General features: G+C 39.3%; 1 long non-coding RNA gene across 2 annotated transcripts in view; it reads right to left on the bottom strand.

The window, feature by feature from the left end:
• Positions 1-4,600: 4,600 nt before the first annotated feature.
• The window catches only part of LOC132226936 (uncharacterized), a 72,092-nt gene continuing 56,784 nt past the window's right edge, over positions 4,601-19,908 (bottom strand). Inside the window, exons 4-5 of one of the 2 annotated variants that reach the window (XR_009451089.1) lie at positions 9,387-9,457; positions 4,609-4,739 (exon numbers count right to left, since the gene is read on the bottom strand). This is a non-coding gene — a long non-coding RNA (uncharacterized LOC132226936). Of the gene's footprint in view, positions 4,740-9,386; positions 9,458-19,908 lie in introns of both variants that reach the window. The other variant, XR_009451088.1, reaches the window with a different exon arrangement.

Here is a 19,908-nt window from a genome sequence, read left to right as displayed (position 1 = left end):
CTGTCTCCATGTCCTTCCTTCTTCGCCGACTCCGTCTACGCCTTTGGGGACCCCTGGACCTGCTGGGGTTGGACCCCGGCATATGGCGCCCGAACAGGGACCCCTAGGTAAGCGCCCCGCACTCAGGACGGATAGGACTCCACCGTAGGAAGAGGGTGGATAGTCTTCGCCGACTCCGTCCACACCTTTGGGAATCCCTGGAACAGGATTTCCTTAGGTAAGCCCCCCCCCCCTTGAAAACCCCCACACTCGGGACGGATAGGACTCCACCAGGGTGCTACAGACCCCCCTATAGAGGATAAATAGGGTAAGAAGGTGGATAGTACAGAACTTAGATTGAGAAGATGTGCCATACTGAGTCTAAAGAAAAAAGACTCTGTAATGATCTTTTAACATATATGCTTGCTAGCAGAGGAATTAAGGTTACTCCCAGTCAGACAGAACGTTTTATACAAGAAATATGTCCATGCTTTTCTGAGGAAGGAAAGGTAAATGTAATGGCATGGGAGAAGGTAGGCCCAAGGAGCCTTATCCTTAACCCCACTGCAGCCTTTCTACCCTGGGAAAGTGCAGGATTGGCAAGCTCTCCCTGGGATGATAGATCAGGACTCAGGTAATAGCGGAAAGTGCCAATCCTACTCTTAAAATGGATATAAGAGAGCATTTGAGGTTTTTCTTTTTAATGCCTGCCTTTAAAAAATAAAAAAGGGGGAATTTGCCGGGAGCCGGTCCATCCTTGCTGTTTCAAGGGACCTGGCATATATGGCATACAGTTCTTAATATGTTTGCTCACCTTCTTGGCGCTGTGTTTTAACCAAAGTCACCTCTCCGAGAAAGGTTGTTTCTCCAGGTAGGAATTTTTCCCTGAAGTCAGGGAGGGGATGAAACTCCTTAACTAAGTGCCAGGCGGGTAGTTAATCACTACAAACAATCATGCTTAAGCTACATAATCTTTACTCCCTGGAATGGAGATAAGAAACGCCCTAACCTTTGTAATAGAGATTGATAGGATTGAATCAACTGGTATAAATACAGATGTAACAAGACAGCAAGAGACAGAACTCAGAACACAGAACCCACAAAGAACGTTCTCTAGAGACAGAAGAACTTCGCTGGAGAGAACATGGCAATAGATCCTGGACTGAACCTGACTATAGAACATGGCAAGAGAACCTGACTAGAACCTGGTGACTGAACCTGGCTGGAGATCTGAAACAGAACCTCTCTGGAGATCGAGACCAGATCCTGGCTAGATATCCTGGCTAGGCTGCTGATCAACTGAACACTGCCCCTGTATCATTCCTTCTTCGCCGACTCCGTCCACACCTTTGGGGACCCCTGGACCTGCTGGGGTTGGACCCCAGCAATGATGGTTAAAGCCAAAGTTCTGGGGGAAATCATTCAAGGTAAAGATATAGAATAAGAAATAAAGAAGCCCTAGAAGTAACAAAATTTAAGGTGATGGGTAGAGAAAGATAGCAAAAGATCTGAGCAGAAAAGAGAGTGGCTGGAAAGGCAGAGCTTAAAAAATGCTTAAAAAGCCAGGAAAGAGTAATGTCACAGAAGTCAGTGGAGGAAAAGTTTCAGGTCAGAGGGAGTGGCCACCATATCAAAAGTTGCAGAGAGATCAATAGAATAAAGAGAGCCTATCTGATCTACAATGAAAAGAGCACTAATGGCTTTGGCAATGGTAGTTACTGAAGAGAGGTAGGGACAGAAGCCAGAATGCAGTGAAGTCTCTAGAATGTGGGAAAGTAAACTACTTTCAGGAGCTTGACTCCAAGGGTTAGAGAGTTATTTTTCAAAATGGAGAAAAATTCAGATTTATATACCAAAGAGTTGAGAAAGAAAGGCTGAAGATACACCAACACCTCTGCCCCAACAGCAACAGCTGCCTTCTACTCCACTGAGACCAACACATCTGTCGGCACCAATTTTCTCCACTCCATGCCCAAAACATAAGGAGTTTGTTGTTTGTTGTCTGCCATCATCTTCAGTGCCATTCTCCTATCCCTAAAGAATGCTGGTCTTCACTCTTGCTCAAGACAAAGCCAATACCTTTGGACCCCATTCTCTCCTATCTCCACAAGAACCTTGCTCTACCAGTTATCCTTTCCCTTTTTCCGTGTTCAGCTTTTCCCTCTGGACTAACTCTTTTCCCTTAACATATATAACTAAGTTAAAGTCTATGCAATATGGGGGTAAAAAAGTAGAAATTAGGAATGGGAAAAGAACACACAAAAACTGCTTGAGTATCCACTATTTCCCAAAATAAAAACTGCTTGAGTTTTCATTACTTATCCCACTATGAATGTAAAAATATAAGTAAAGCATTCATTTATTCATTCAACTAATATTTATTTGGTGGCCACTATGAGCTAGGAGTTGAATATACGCCTGTGAGCAAAATAAAGTTTCCGGTCTTCTGAAATTTATCAAAGTGGGGGTGGTATAGATAATAAACAAATACACACATCATAGTAAATGCTTGGAAGACAAAGCAGGACAGAGAGTAATGGGAGGCACTGTTTTATAAAATAGGCAGGGAAAGCCTCCCTGAGGAAATGACATTTGTGCAGGAACTTCAGTATAGGCACAGCAAGTACCAAGACACTGCGACAGGAGCATACTTGATATGTTCAAGGAACAGAAAGTGTGCCCTGACTGGTTTGGCTCAGTGGATAGAGCGTCAGCCTGTGGACTCAAGGGTCCCAGGTTCGATTCCAGTCAAGGGCATGTACCTTGGTTGCAGGCACATTCCCAGTGGGGGTATGCAGAAGGCAGCTGATCGATGTTTCTAAGTCTCTGTCCCTCTCCCTTCCTCTCTAAAAAAATGAATAAAATATATTTTTTTAAAAATACTACACTGTTTAAAAAAAAAAGAAAGAATAAAAAGTGTGGCTGGAACAGAGTAGAGTGAGTTAGAGAACAAAGGTAAGAAATCAGGTCAGAGAGGATACCAGTGCCTCATTGTAAGAACTATAATTTCATCATAAGTCTTTAGGAAGATACTAACGGGTTTTGAGAGGAGTGTAACAATGTCTGATTTCAGTTTTCAAAGGGTCACTCATGTTGCTGAGTGGATAATTACCATTATAACATCGGGTGATAAAGTAAGATGATAAAGGGCAACTGGACAAACCAAAAGAGAAACACTTAACAATGAATGTAAGTTAGGACAGGCTTTGCAAAAGGAGTGATGCATGAACAAGCAAGAAAGGAGATGGGGGGTGAGGGTGGGAGGGTGGTCTATGCCAAGTAGCTGGCATAAGTGTAGAAAAGCCACAAGAGTTTTGAAAAGATTTGGTATTTCAATTCCCCAGCACCAAACAGTCCAAAATATTTTATAAAAACTTATCTTTTATAATGTCTACCAAAAAAAAAGACCTATTAAGATATTTGCATGGCCTTTATGTAGAAAATTATAAAACTATGGAAAGACATTAAAGAAGCCCTAGCTGGTTTTGCTCAGTGGATGGAGCGTAGGTCCAAGGACTGAAGGGTCCCGGTTTCGGTTCTGGTCAAGGGCACGTACCCCGTTGCAGGCTTGATCCCTAGCCCTGGTCGGGCACAGGCAGGAGGCAACCAATCTATGTGTCTCTCTCATATTGATGTTTTTCTCTCTCTCTGCTTCTCCCTCTCCCTTCCATTCTCTAAAAATTAATGGAAAAAATATCCTCGAGTTAAGGATGAACAAAAAAGAATTTTTTTAAAAAGGAAAGATATTAAATGAGGCCTATTTTATTGAAAGATTCAATTGGTTGGGAATTCCCAATATTTAAAATGTGGCCCCTGGCCGGGTAGCTCCGCTAGTTAGAGTATTGCCCCAATATGCCAAGGTTGAGAGTTCGATCCCTGGTCAGGGCATATACAAGAAACAACCATTGAATGCATAAATAAGTGGAACAACAAATAGATATTTCTCTCTCCCCACTTCCTCTCTCTCTAAACTCAATAAATTTAAAAATGTTTTAAGTGTATATTTTCCCCATTAACCTAAAAATGATATATTTCAAATAAAAATCCAAACAAGTATACCAAAAGACATGTACAAAAATTTCATAGGACCATGACTGATAATAGTCCCAAATGAAAACAACCCAAATATCCATCAAAAGTAAAATGAACAAATTACAGTATATTCATAAAATGGATTTATTATAAAGCAATGAAAATAAATTACAGCCACACAACTCACTCCCTAATTTAGCACAGTTTATAATACAGTGATGCTCAATAAATATTTCCTGAATTAATGAATCTATGGAAGGAGTGAGGAGGGAGAAGCATAAAAGTAGGAAGACAAATTAAAAAGCAATTATTATAACCCAGAAAGAAGATGTTGGGTTCACAATGATCACCTACTATTTCTCTGTTTTACAAGAAAGAGTATGATTATAAGAAACTTTTAAGAGAAATAAAATAAAATAAGACCCTGAGTCAAACCAGGCAATGCAATAATTCCCTGTCTACTCACCATTCTTCCGTTCACTAAGTGGAGGCAAATTGGGATTCCTGCCAGGGTGGAGGCCAAGGGTCAGCTCGGGCTGCAAGGAGAGCTCCTGCAGCTCATTGGCAACAGCTTCACTCTGCGGGCTGGGGGCCGCGGACAGGGACACCAGCACTGGTTCATCATCATTTTCGCCAGCCCCTCCTCCGTCCAGCCCATTCACAGCAATGACGGAAGGGGGCAGGCACACTACACTGGAGAAATCCACTTTGGCTTTCGTGATGGCAACCTGGAAATGGAAGGGGAAAAAAAGCTTAGATGTCACTGTAAATAGGCTATTTTACTGAGAATAAGCTGAATACTAATATTATTAATTATATTATTAGTACGCTACCATTATTCTTTAAAACTTTGGGTAAAATAAGATAGCAGCATTATTAAATTAACTATACTCACAGAGTGCATAAAATTGAAAGTCTGATACTGTTCTCAACGACATCACTCAGGAGGACAACATACAATTAAAATAAAGGTAGCATGCACACACACACGTACAATGAAATAAAAGGAAATAGTGGCTAAGGAGAAATAGCTGAGATCAGTGTTACCTTCCAATTACTATGGGAAAGTATCCTGAGAAATAACACTTAATGAGCATCCACAAGGTATGAAAGTGTCATATACTACCAACACAATTTGGGGGAGAAAATTTCTTTAAGAAAACAATTCCCAAGCCATTAGATACCATAAAGCAATATAGAGATGTCTGTTTGACAATGGGTAGTAGCTTACATGAATATTTAATCATAGTACCCAGGAATAGGATAATAAAAACAAAATACCTGGCAACATGGAAAAGGACAAGATTTTTAAAAATGAAAGAGCCTGGCCTGCACGGCTTAGGGGTTGAGCGGCAGTCTATGAACCAGGAGGTCATGGTTCGATTCCCAGTCATGGCACATGCCCAGGTTTGGGGCTGGATCCCCAGTACGGAGCAAGCAGGAGGCAGCCAATCAATGATTCTCTCTCATCTCTCTCAGTATTGTACCGCATGCTATGCGTACCGCATGCTATGCGATCGGCCATAGTACAAATGAATTTAAAGTACTATAATGTTTGGGGATGTTTCAGAAAGCTGTCTCTTAAAACAAATATGAGATCAGAGGATTCTGCTTACAGTGAATAGTTAGTAAAACTTGGAGATGGCAAACTTGATAGCAGTTTTCATTTAAGAATGGATATTATTGAAATCCCCTGTGAAATGATTTGTAATGGATCTATTATTGAAGCTACCTTTGGAAATAGTATATCTATAGATAATATTAAAAAAAACATCTAAACGTGCAATTCTTTGTCCAAAATAATGAGCACGTTCAAAAATTAAATGAAGAAATTTTGGATATACTCAATGGAGATTTTCACACATATTTGAGTGATGATTCCATTGATTCCACAGATGATGCTGAAAAGGAAAATTCTGCCATCGAATTTCTTAATAGTATTACTCCTTCGGGAATGCCATGTCATAAGTTAAAATTGAAAGTGGGTGCAATCATCATGCTATCGAGAAATCTCAATAGTAAATGGGGTCTTTGTAATGGTACCAGATTTATTATCAAAAGATTACGATCTAACATTATCGAAGCTGAAGTATTAACAGCATCTGCAGAGGGAGAGGTTGTTCTGATTCCAAGAATTGATTTGTTCCCATCTGACACTGGCCTCCCATTTAAATTAATTCGATGACAGTAATAGCAGCCTTGTAAAACTAAAACGATTCAATTTTATGATATTCAAAGGATTCTATGAGACCTGAACTCCTTAGGGCAGTAGTCCTCAATACCCTTCCACACGCTGATTCATATGTGACCATGTGCACGTGTGCACATGGATGACACACTAACATGTTCATTTTAAAAACAACAAAAACTCTTAAGTGAGCTATAGAAGGACAGTATCAAAATTTCAGCCCTAAGACACAGGAAAGGTGGCTTCACATACAGTAACAGGTTTTCAATAAATAGTTATTGATATTCAATGGGATATTATCCATTCATAACAAAAAAGGAAATCCTGCCATTTATGACTACATGGGTGGACCTTGAGGTCATTATGCTAAGTGAAGTAAGTCTGACAGAGAAAGACAAATACTGTATTATCTCAGTTATCCAGTATATGGAATCTAAAAACAAAAAACAGCCCCCCCTTGAAAAAAAAAAAGAAACAAACCCAAACTCAAAGAAATCAGATTTGTGGGTACCAGAGGTGGGGAGTGGAAAATTGGATAAAGGTAGTCAAAAGGTACAAGCTTCCACTTTGTAAGATAAATAAGACCTGGGGATGTAATGCAGAACTTTACATCAGGTTGTATGCTTTATCTGAAAGTTCTTAAAATAGTAAATCCTAAGAGTTCTCATCACACAAAAAAAGTTATGTTTTTTGTTGTTGCTTTTTTTGGTTTCTATATGAGATTATGGATGTTAACTAAACTTACTGTGGCACAATATGTATGTTAAGTCATTATGCTGTGTGCCTTATACTTACACACTGCTGTATGTCAATTATATTTCAATAAATCTTGGGGGGGAAAGTTATTCAATCATGGATAATATGAGTTCATTCCTCTCATTAGAAACTGAGACAGTAACAACTGTAGAGAGACCCTGTAGATAGCATTTGCATATTAAGGGGCACTCATAAATACTTGTCTGAACAAAGACAGAAGCAAATGAAAGACACATGAAGATAATCTGGGACCCAAAACAGGCACATCTTGAGGAAAATCTGAAGGGATTGGAAAGACTGCATGAAACATACAGAAACACTTAAAGAAAATGTTTAGTTGAACACCTAGTTATGTAATGTCCAATCACTAGGGTGTACACCTGAAACTAATATAATAATGTATGCCAAGTGTAATTGAAAAATAAAAAATGATTTTTTTAAAAAGTGGAAAAAAATGTTTAGAAAAGTCAAAGAAAAGAACCAGTAAACTTCATTCAAGTACACTAGTTAAACTGTTGAGCTAGAATCATCTATATTATAAAAGGCCTGTGGCCCTAATGCCAAAGACCGGCGCGGGTGGGTGGGGCTGCGCAATTTCGCATGCTGGGCTTCTAGTAGTTTCATATAAAAAGTTCTTATCCAAACAGCAAAACCCCATTATTTCAGACTTACCTGGTATCTCTGGTACTATAGCTTAGTCTGAAATTAAGTAAAATGTGCTACAGCAGGAGGAGAGGTCTATCAAGTAAAAGAGTACCAGCAATTTTATAGTGTTTACCAAATTAAGAGAAAAACTAAAATACTGCCTCATGATTCATTTTTTACATGATTATAAGAGAGACTAACATATTCAATGTTAATATGTAAATAAATATTTCTCATTTAAAATGAGTTATTTTTCATTAAAAATGGTCTGGCAATAGTGTTTACTGGGTATAAAGTTTCAGTTTTACAAGATGAAAAAGTTCTAGAAATATGTTGTACAACAATGAATATACTTAACACTACAGAGCTGTATACTTAAAAATAGTTGAGATGGTAAGTTTAATGCTGTATTTTTTTTTTTACCACAGTAATTTAAAAATGGCCTGGCAAGATTTCTTCTTCTTCTTCTTTTTTAAAATATATTTTATTGATTTTTTACAGAGAGGAAGGGATAGGGTTAGAGAGTTAGAAACATCAATGAGAGAGAAACATTGATCAGCTGCCTCCTGCACACCCCCTACTGGAGATGTGCCCGCAACCAAGGTACATGCCCTTGACCGGAATAGAACCTGGGACCCTTCAGTCCGCAGGCCGATGCTCTATCCACTAAACCAAACTGGTTAGAGCAAGATTCCTTCTTAAAAAGATAATTTACTTCCCTGGCCGGTGTTGAGCTCGGCCTGCACACTGAAGTCTCAGGTTCTATTCCCAGTCAAAGGCATGTATGTACCTGGGTTGCAAGTTTGTTCCTTATCCCCAGTAGGGGCATGTGTGGGAGGCAACCAGTTAATGTGTCTCTCTCACATCAATGTTTCTTTCTCTCTCTCTCTCTCTCTCTCTCTCTCTCTCTCTCTCTCTCTCTCTCTCTCTTTCTCTCCCTCTCTCCCTCCCTCCCTCCTTCCCCCCGCCTCCCACTCTGAGGAGCAATGGAAAAAATATCCTCATGTGAGGATTAACAACAAAATAATAATTATTATTATTTACTAAGCTAACCCACATTATTCATCAAGCTTGAAATAAGTTTCTACTCTTTAAAATATTCTTTAATTTACTTTTCACTAATTCAGAACATACTAATTTACTTTTTACTAAGGACCTCTTTTGAATGTGATTATTATTACTACCAGAGGCCTGGTGCACGAAACTTGAATAACTCTCGCAGTCTGGGAGCCCTCAGGGGATGTCCGACTAACAGCTTAGGCCTGTTCCCCATGGGGAGCAGTCAGACAGCCTTAGCGCTGCTATGGAGGCAGGAGAGGCTCCGGCCACCACTGCTGCACTTGCCAACCATGAGCCCAGCTTCTGGCTAAGCGGCGCTCGCCCTGTGGGAGCGCACTGACCACCAGGGGGCAGCTCCTGCATTGAGCGTCTGCCCCCTGGTGGTCAGTGTGCATCATAGCGACTGATCATTCTGCCGTTGGGTCAATTTGCATATTAGTCTTTTATTATATAGGATTTCTGAGATTCAGAGATTTGACATTCATATTTGTTACTACTCCCAAAGAGACAATAAAGATCCATCACATGATATAATGATTTTTCTAATGAAGCATGAAGTTAAACTGCTAGAGTCTATAATCCTGGTATGCACTTAATGCATATAACCAGTATTCTAGAAAACGATTTTTTAAAAGAAGCTGTGGAAAATGGCCCCCAAAAGAAAGTCAATACAAGCCTAGTGCTAAGCATAAAGAAGTTTAAAAGTAATGTTCTTTAGAACACATACATTTTTAGTAGATTAAAGAAAGGAGTATCAAATTCTGTAGTGACTTGGATCACAATTGTGCCTATCATTGCCTGTAATGAAAGAAAAAGCAATTCAAAAAACTATTTTAGTGAGTGTTTCATTCAGAATTTATTTTAATAGCTTAGTAACAAATTGGGTTCCATGTTTATAGGATCATTAAGGGCTTGAAGAGACCACTTAAAAATTTTATATATATATGTTACCACATGTTTTTATTGAGTAAATTATATGCTATGGTGATACTTGTTAATTTAGAAATTTCAAAAGTTTCAGGATGTGTCCTTTAAAAATGCTGATATTAAACTGTATTACAATAAAATTCTTCCATAAGAATTGGGAGTAGGGGAAAATGAAAGAAGGGTGGGCAAAACACTGATAAATGTTGAAGCTAAGTACTGGGTATAAAAGATTCATTATAGCCGAAACCGGTTTGGCTCGGTGGATGGAGCGTCGGCTTGCGGACTGGAGGGTCCCAGGTTCGATTCCGGTCAGGGGCATGGCCTGGGTTGTGGGCACGTCCCCAGTGGGGGGTGTGCAGGAGGCGGCTGATCGGTGTTTCTCTCTCGTCGATGTTTCTGGCTCTCTATCTCTCTCCCTTCCTCTCTGTAAAAAATCAATAAAATATATTTAAAAAAAAAAAAGATTCATTATACTATTATTCTCTCTACATTTGTGTATGTTTGATAACATTCTTATAATTTTGTAAAAAATAAGATTCTCCCACAGAACAAAGTGAAGACTTGGTGAAACATACAGGAAGGTCTCCTTTATCTTGACCTTAGAAAATGAGCCAAACAAAAGACAAGTACAAGCACTGACAAAAGAGAGAATATTTAGCATAAAATATATATATACATTGGGAAGATTTATTTCTCTAGCAAACACACTACTTTCTACTCATTGTTAAATAACGCACAGGAGAAAATCCTAGTAAACTCTGGCAATCTAGAGACAAGATCCAAAAATGTGAGGTACAGCCACCGTGTATTAAGTCTCCTCTACTAATTCCTGAACATTACTAAAATTTTACTTTCTGTAAAACTTGCATGAACAAGAAAACCTAAAAGAGTAATATTTATCTCTGAATCTAGGTATCATATTATTTAGTAAAATTAAAGTTTTATCTTGAACAAAATACTTTCTGAAATGTTTCAAAGGAAACATTTAAAATAACCAAAAGAAAAAAAAAATCTGCATCATGTTTTAGTCTAATAAATTTATAATTCTACTGAGTCAAGATCAAACTTTATTTTTCATCTTAAGATCACCAACTCCAATTTCTTGGCTGCTGATTCACATAGATCAGTAGCAGCCAGAACAAAAATGACATGGGGGCAGGGTCATCTCCCACAACCCATCTGCTTCCTCTCTTGGTGGTTTGATTCTACTTCATCTTTTCTCCACCCCACCCCCTTTTGGGGCTGCAAGCCTTCTGCTGGTGCTGAGCGCATATGCAACTAGAAGCAACAGTACAAACTGTGTTAGAGAAATGGGAGACAGCTGATAACTCTAAAAAAGTATATACTAGCAAGATTCTTTATTATGACCCATGACAAAGAGTTAGTTACATACAATCAAATTATATGACTCTTGGGGAAAAAAATTGCCTCTATTAAAATCATTGTTAATCAATTAATGAACTTTAAGATGGACAGATATTTTACTTTTATTTTCCTCAATTTATCTTCAACATAGTAAATAAACTATTTAAAACTCTTCCTAACTAAGCAGACATATAAATATAAAATTAGACACAAAGGAATTCGAGAACAAGTATTTTCTGAGAGCTTACTAAATATGTATGAACTAGATATTAGCCAAGACTTGATATTTTCCTCACAGAAGGACTAACTAGCTGCCCCTATCTCCATCACTTCCACCCTCATTATCTTCAGATATCTTAAAAACTACTCAGGCTTTGTGACATGGCAAAGAAAAGGCCTCCCTCCTTCATCTTAGAAATCATCCAAAACCAAAAATATGAGAAACAGAAAAATCTAAAATTGACCACAAAAAAATGGAAAGCAATGAGAGTGGTATGGCATATTAAAGATGACCACAAATTTGCTAATGCTTCTCCCTTTGATAGGTGAGATCTGTTTCCGCTCTCTTGAGTCTGAGCTGGCCTGTGAATGCCTTGACCAACGGAGCACAGTGAAAGTGATGCTGTGCCAGTTGCAGGTGTAGACTTTAAGAGAGCTGGCATGCCGGGAGCCGGTCCATCCTTGCTGTTTCAAGGGACCTGGCATATATGGCATACGGTTCTTAATATGTTTGCTCACCTTCTTGGCGCTGTGTTTTAACCAAAGTCACCTCTCCGAGAAAGGTTGAATCCCCAGGTAGGGATTTTCCCCTGAAGTTAGGGAGGGAATAAAACCCCTCAACTAAGTGCCAGGCGGGTAATTAATCCCTTTAACTACGAACAATCATGCTTAAACTACATAATCTTTTCTCCCTGGAACGGAGATAAGAAACGCCCTAACCTTTGTAATAGAGATTGATAGGATTGAATCAACTGGTATAAATACAGTTGTAACAAGACAGAAAGAGTCAGAACTTAGAACAGAATCAAGAAGACAGAGCCTACACGGAGCCTAGAGACAGAAGAACTTCGCTGGAGAGAGCATGCCGGAGGATCCTGGAGAGGGACTGGCCTGGGAGCCTAGAGACAGAGCCTAGCGGGAGAACATGGCAAGGGATCCTGGACTGAACCTGACTGCAGAGGTTGGCAAGAGAGCCTGACTAGAACCTGGCTACTGAACCTGGCTAGAGGAACCTGGCTATGATGATCACCCGAAGGCTGCCTCCGTGTCATTCCTTCTTCGCCGACTCCGTCCACACCTTTGGGGACCCCTGGACCTGCTGGGGTTGGACCCCGGCACTGGCAGTTTTTACCTTGCTTCTCTCATTGCTTACTTTCACTACTACTTTAATGGATTAATCTTCCACTAAATGGTAAGTACATTGAGGAAAGGAATTCCATTCTATTGTCTTTTTGACTCAAGTACCTAGATACAATACTTGACACAGAATAGGAACTCAATAAATATTTGTTAATTTACTGACTCTATTATCCTCACAGCAGCCACAGCATATATGCAATCAAAGTCAGCACTGATTCAGAAAAAAAGAGGGAAGATGGTTCTATCACAGGTAGATATTTATGTTTAAACAGAAATACACAGAAGATCAGAAAAAGCTCCTGAGGTAGGTAACATTAATATTTAAGAACAATAATTAAAAATGGTTAGGATTGAGAGGATTCACTTATTTTTCATTTATTCTTTCAATAAATATAGTATATTAAGTAGCTAGTAGATGCCAGATACTGTTTGGGGTGCTGAGGATAATACAGTAATTAAAACAAAGTTCCTGTCTTCAGGAAGTTTATATTCTTCCAGGAGACAGAACATCATGAAGAAAAACATTGATGTGAGAAAGTGCGGAGAATGTTCTAAAAGGGCAATCCAATTTGGCAGGTGACATGACTCAAGTACAAGTTACATGAGATGCACCTAGAATGGCAACCTGAGTTTAGCTCTAGAAAGCAGGGAATGACATGGTCAAACCATGTTTTAGAAAATTAATCTGACAGTGGAGTAAATACAATACTGGGTTGGAAAAAAAGGAATATGAGGTTGGAGAGAAAGTTACAAAGCTACCTCAACAGGCAAAGTATAACATGTTGAGATCCTGAATTTGGGTAGTAAATGTAAAAAGAAGGGAACTGCCACATAACATAACCTGGCACAGAGCAGGAACTCAAATTTTTGTTGAATTAATGTTGAATGAATGAGACAAAATGTATATGTGATAGGATGGGTTTGTATCTGGATATGGAAGTAAAGGAAAGGGAAGTGTCAAAGATGATACCTACAGTGACTGTCAGAATGATGATTCTGCTAATAGAAACATGGGGAAAAGGAGAAGGAATTTTATCTGAGAAGATGATAAATTTGATTTTGGATGTTGGGTCTAGGAGCCAAAGCCAAATCATTTACCTAATGTCATTTGAGTTTTCATTAGGTACATGAGAAGGAAAAGAGGGAAATGAAGGTACAATGACAGAAACAAACAAAAATACACAAATAGGAAGAGAACAACAGAAAAAAGTTGGAAGAGAAAGAGGCAGAGGTATTAATATAAGGGAATAAAAAAAAATGCTATCAAACCTGACTGTTCATAACTCAGGAATTCCCAGTCTCAGATTGCCTACTCTGGATCTTATACCATCCTTCTGACTCCTAAAATTATCATATACAGCTGAGTATCTAATTTCGTATCAGTACTTTCTACTCACACTATTTTAGAAGCTCAATAAAGCTGTAACTTTATAATGCTGAGGGGCAACCAGCTGTCCCCAAACTTAAAGACACAAGAAAGCTCAAGGGCTCATATAAAAGGACATGAACTTAACAACTGGAAGCAGGCAAAATAAATAAAAACAAAAGAAAAGTAAAATATGTATTTTATCTCCAGGCTCAATTCCTTCTCAATTGATTACCTCTACACCATCTTGACAAGCCCCTACCAGATATCCATAACTTAGAACAGCGATTTTCAACCTTTTTCATCTCATGGCATACATAAACTAATTACAAAAATTCTGCAGCACAACAAAAAATATTTTTTTAATCTGACAAAATAAAAGCATTATTTTGATTCACTCACACCAGATGGCTATGGTTGTATTGGCTGTTGCCATTTTTTTATTTGATAATCTAAAGGAAAAGAATCAGTGCGCCCCTGACTAAACAATTAGGTATTGCATGTTCTAAAAATTCTGCAGCACACCAGTTGAAAATCACTGGCTTAGAACATAACCTAATGGTTTTGGGTACACATGGGAACATCTTCTCTTAACATCTTCTCTTAACTTTCAGTCTTATATCACCTAAGATTTTATGGGGTGGACCTGACTTCCATTAGTTCACTCAATAAATATATACCTATCAAGCACTGTTCTAGGCACTGGGAGTGCAATAAACAGAAAATACCCCTGCTTTCATGAAGCTTACATGATAGTGGGAGACACATGTAAATAAAAGTAAATAAATATACAGTAAAATAATTTTAGGTAACTATATTATGTGTGTGTGTGTGGGGGGGGGAAGGATGGCTAATTTAGATTAAATGGTCAAGAAAGGTCTCATTGAGGATGTGATATCTGAACTGAGATTGAATAATAGCCAGCACTTAATGAACACTTCCTATAAGTGAGGCACTTTATGTGTATGAATTCAATCTTCACAACACTGAAGATATATACTTATACAGGGTGTGGCAAAAGTAAGCTTACAGTTGTGAGTATGCAAAACACAAGAGTTTATTATTGTACTAGAGGCCCGGTGCACAAAAATTTGTGCACTCGGGGGTAGGGGTCCCTCAGCCCAGCCTGTGCCCTCTCGCAGTCTGGGACCCCTTGGGGGTGACCACTTGCTGGCTTAGGCCTACTCCCCGGGGGGATTGGGCCTAAGATGGCAATCAGACATCCCTCTGGCAGCCCGGCAGCCCTCGGGGGATGTCCATTTGCCAGCGGGGAGCAGACCTAAGCTGCAGTCAGACATCCTTGGCGCTGCTGAGGAGGCAGGAGAGGCTCCCACCACCACTGCTGTACTGGCAGCCATCAGCCTGGCTTGTGGCTGAGCAGAGCTCCCCCCTGTGAGAGTGCACTGACCACCAGGTGGCAGCTCCTGCATTGAGCATCTGCCCCCTGGTGGTCAGTGTGTGTCATAGTGACCAGTCATTCCCAATCTTTCTGCTGTTAGGGTCAGTTTGCATAGTACCCTTTTACTATATAGGATAGAGGCCTGGTGCACAGGTGGGGACCGGCCGGTTTGCCCTGAAGGGTGATCCGGATCAGGGTGGGGGTCCTGCTTGGGTGCCTGGCCAGCCTGGATGATGGGCTGATGGCTGTTTGCAGCTGGTCACACCCCCTTCAGGGTGGGGGTCTCCACTGGGGTGCCTGGCCAGTCTGGGTGAGGGGCTGAGGGTCGTTTTCAGGCTAGCGGGCGACTCTGAAGCTCCCAGCCTCTTTCTTTTCTTTTTTTATTCTGGGATTTATTTACCTTCTATAGCTGTCACTGGAGCTGAGAGCTGGCTCCAGCTCTGAGGCCCGGCTCCAGCTCTGAGGCCGTGGCTGGCTGAAAGCAGGTATCTGGGTTTGTTTAGCTTCTATAATTAAAACATTGTTGCTTCCGGAGCTCAGAGCTGGTCCGCGACAGGCGGGGAACCTTGGCTTCCTCCATCACTGGAGCAAGCAAGCCTCATGTTTGCTTCAGCTGCCAGCCGACATCTTTGTTGGCAGTTAATTTGCATATCCTGCTGATTAGCCAATGGGAAGCGTAGTGGAGGTATGGTCAATTACCATGTTTGTCTATTATTAGATAGGATTATTATTTTTTAATTATTGTATTATTTCCCCTATAAACAACTGTAACCCTACTTTTGTCCCACCCTGCATTACCCTTTTTTTTTTTTTTTTTTTTAACAATTGAGGAAACAAAGGCATTGTGAAGTTAAGTAACTTAAAAGTGGTTAATCAGGAATGTGATTAGAATCCATGTCCATAACACCACATAATCTGACTCTACCAGAGTTTGACAAGAAGCCAGCCATGCAGAGGAAACAGCATGTGCAAATTCAAGGGCCATGAAGTGGGAATGAGCTTGGCATCTTCAATGAAATGAAAGACCAGCACAGCCAGAGAATAGAGCAGTGGGGGAGAAATACATAATAAGAAAAACTGGATTCCACTGGGACAGTGGTCGGCAAACTCATTAGTAAACAGAGCCAAATATCAACAGTACAACGATTGAAATTTATTTTGAGAGCCAAATTTTTTAAATTTAAACTATATAGGTAGGTACATTGTTATTAACTTAATTAGGGTACTCCTAAGGCTTAGGAAGAGCCACAATCAAGGGGCCAAAGAGCCGCATGTGGCTCGGGAGCCACAGTTTGCTGACCACAGCACTGGGAGGTTAGAAGCAATGGAGTGATATAATCTGACATATGTTTTTAAAAACACTTTGGCAGCTGTGGAGAGAACAGATTGTAGGGGAACTTGTTCACCTCAGTCTTCAGCCTGACTTTGAGTTTGGCGTAATTTACCATTCTGCCTGGCCTTCTAGTAATAACTGCAATAATGTTTTGGAAAAAAGTTATGATATGTGACCCATATCTCAATATATCATATAACCAAATTTGGTAAATATGACCTTGAGCAAGTCACTTTGAATAAAATTTGTTGTTACTATCTTAAAGGATCTTATGAAAAGTTACTATAAAAAGTACACAGAGTTTAACTATAAGGTGGTATTGTGTTACAAACATTTAACAGAAATTTGACAACTCTGCCTTAACCCCCTTCTCCCCAAACTCCCCCCTTCCCAAGAAAAGGCTGCTTGAGCCCTAGCCAGTTTGGCTCAGTGGATAAAGCGTCAACCTGCAGACTGAAGGGTCCTGGGTTCAATTCTGGTCAAGGGCACATGCCCTGGTTGCGGGCTTGATCCCCAATAGGGGGACGTGCAGGAGGCAGCCAATCAATGATTCTCTCTCATCATTGATGTTTCTATCTCTCCCTCCCTCTTCCTTCCTCTCTGAAATCAATAAAAATGTATTTTAAAAAAAGAAGAAAAGGCTGCTTGAAATGTAAAGCATTGTTTTGGCAAAATGACTTGGTTACATTCCTTGAATATATTCATACCCACAAACATTACAGACATGCTTTCTTTATGATTTCTAATCCCTCTTCTATGATGTTCAGATGCATTCCAATTTTTAAATGTGGAATTCTGTCTTTTAGAGATGTCTTCTCTAAAGAATGGATGAGGGATATTTAGAAACCCACATGCTATGTATAAAAAACTAAATAAATTTAAATAGGATCTAAACATATTTTGTGTATTCACCTACAAAATTATGTAATCTGTTGTGAGATAATTTTCAATTCTTCTGTCACTTTCACTCTTACACTAAAACCTTACATTCAATAAGCCAGGACAACCTGAAATGTTGACAAGCCACAGTATAGAAATCTGCCATAGTGATCTTGTTCAGGAATGAATAATATGAAATATTTTGAACATACTAACTTTGGAATGAAAACGTGTTGAGACGAACCTCACCTAGGATGCAGTTAGGGGAAAGGGAAGACATTTACAGTATTGTGCTTTGTTTCCACACTACAATGAAGCATTTGAAGAGAAGCCCTATTTTCCGGTGGCAGAGCCTCATATCCTTAGGTTTCTCAATGAGCTCTCTTTCCATATCTTAAAACTCTGCTCCCTGTTTATAAAAGGAGCCATGAATATTTTCCTAAATTCCTGATCAAATATTTTAAACCACTGGAATGAAATATCTTGCCATAAAAAGAGAAAAAAAGTCCAGAAACTGTTGCAATTTTGTAGAACACCCAAATACAGCAACCCACACTTGTACATTCAAGACAGAAGAGGCCAGGCAACAATGGGTGCTACAATGAGGGACCCTCAGGGCAACGTACACACCTATGACAGCACTGAAGCATTAGAGCTGAAACACCTCATTATATCACCGTCAAACTCACCAATTATTTTTCTGATTACACTTTAATTACATAAGCTAACTTATTAATTAAAACAATCTACTCAGGCAAGATCAGTTACCATACAAAAGCACGGGCTCTTCACATTCCCTTCACAGCATACAGGTACAGAGTCTGTGCTTTAAAATGCATTTTCAGTTTCTTATTGTCATTAAAGGTTTCACTCAACATAGAACCTCTGGAAACATAATGAATCTCAGCAACTTAAATAAAAACAGCTTCTAAGTCATGGCTCATTATTCTCCCCTTCTCATGGCCTCTTGTTTCAAATAATATTACTATCAGCAAATTAATATTTCTTAAAAAGGTGCTGAAAATTTCTAATAAAGTAAAATGTAACAGATATTAGTAAATACAATTTTAACTTTATTACAATTATACTAAAAGCTTCAGAATAAAAAAGGAAGAGAGAGTAGAAGCAAAGAAACCCATTTCTCAAACAAGGCAAATAATACAACAAAGTGTTCTCAACACTGCAGGAGTTTCCACATTACACCTACATTAAGAGCAATTAGTATAGAATTTATAAAATGCTAAGACATAGCTGCAGCACTCAGCAGTCAGTGCAGTGCATATTGAAGCCATCTGTGTAGGCAACAAGTATAATAAAATAGTAAAAAAAAGAAAAGGTAAATGCACATCAGCATGAAAATTTTCAAATAGCTTGGTGGCATATCTTAAAGTGAAAAGGTTCTAAATTTAACCAAGGCGAAGGGAAGCACATTTATGATCTGTATCTAAAAAAGAAGAAAGCATCTAAAGGTAATAACTCAAAAAGTCTTAGCATGAAGAAAAAGAATACAATGGGAAGAAAATTATGAACATTTTTAAATATTAGAGAATACCAATAAGCAGGAAGTAAAAGAACCTCATCTGGATCACATGGCAGGTACTGGAGGTTGTTGCCCAAAGTCCACTTGGCCCTTCTTCCTTAGTAACAGAACACCTGAGCTTTAGCTAATTGCATGCCAGAATGAAGACTGCATTTCCCAGCCTCTCGTGCAGTTAGGTGTGGTCATGCCAGTGGGACATGAATAAAAGTATAAAATGTGATTTCAAAAAAATGTCCGTAAAGGAATTGGGTACATCATTCTTTGGACTTCCCTCCTTCCTGCTGGCTGGAATGTGGATGAGGTGCTGGAGGGCAAGCAGCCATCTTACACTATGAGGAAGAAGCCACATGTTGAGAATGACAGGGTAAGAAAAATAGAAAGAAACTGGTTCCCTGACATTGTGGAGCACCACGCCAGCCTTGGGTTACCCATCTCTGGACTTCTTTTATGTAACAGAAAAATAAATTTATAGCATGTTTAAGTCACTATTTATTTTATATTTTTTTGGTAACAAATTGTTGAATATAATCCTAATACAGAACTTGGTGCCAGGAGTAGGCTGCTTCATGAGAAAGAGCATAACATATGTGGCATTTGCTTAGTAAAGTGGGAAGTGGTGAGCACTTACACTTACACACACACACACACACACACCCTGCTCAACTATGGAAGTCAGAGTAACTTTGATTCATTTGGGAAAAGACACAATTTGTTCACAAATCAGGATAAGCCTACCTAACAACATGAATACAATTAGCTTCTTTGAGATTACAATTGTACTTGCCCAAAACTCAATTCATTTTGTTATAGAGACACCCAGTACCCACATCCCTGTTCTTTCTGTTTGAATACAAGGCTGATGGCAATCTGGTTAGGATTACATAGGGTCGAACTGAACACAGTGACCTTAGTTAGGCACCATAATGTAAGTGCCGCATTGGACTGAAGCAGCTAAGAGATTTTAGGGCACATGTTCTATCTCTTTTACTGAATGAGGTAAAAAGCATTTAACAAATAGTCTGAAGAATCTGAGTGCCACCAAACAACTCTACCTGATTAAAACGTCAAAGCCTTGTTTTGC

This window comes from Myotis daubentonii, chromosome 2 (genome assembly GCF_963259705.1).
Source record: "Myotis daubentonii chromosome 2, mMyoDau2.1, whole genome shotgun sequence".
Taxonomy (NCBI): Eukaryota; Metazoa; Chordata; class Mammalia; order Chiroptera; family Vespertilionidae; genus Myotis; species Myotis daubentonii.
The sequence above is the reverse complement of the archived record's forward strand: the minus strand, read 5'-3'. Positions and strand labels throughout refer to the sequence as shown.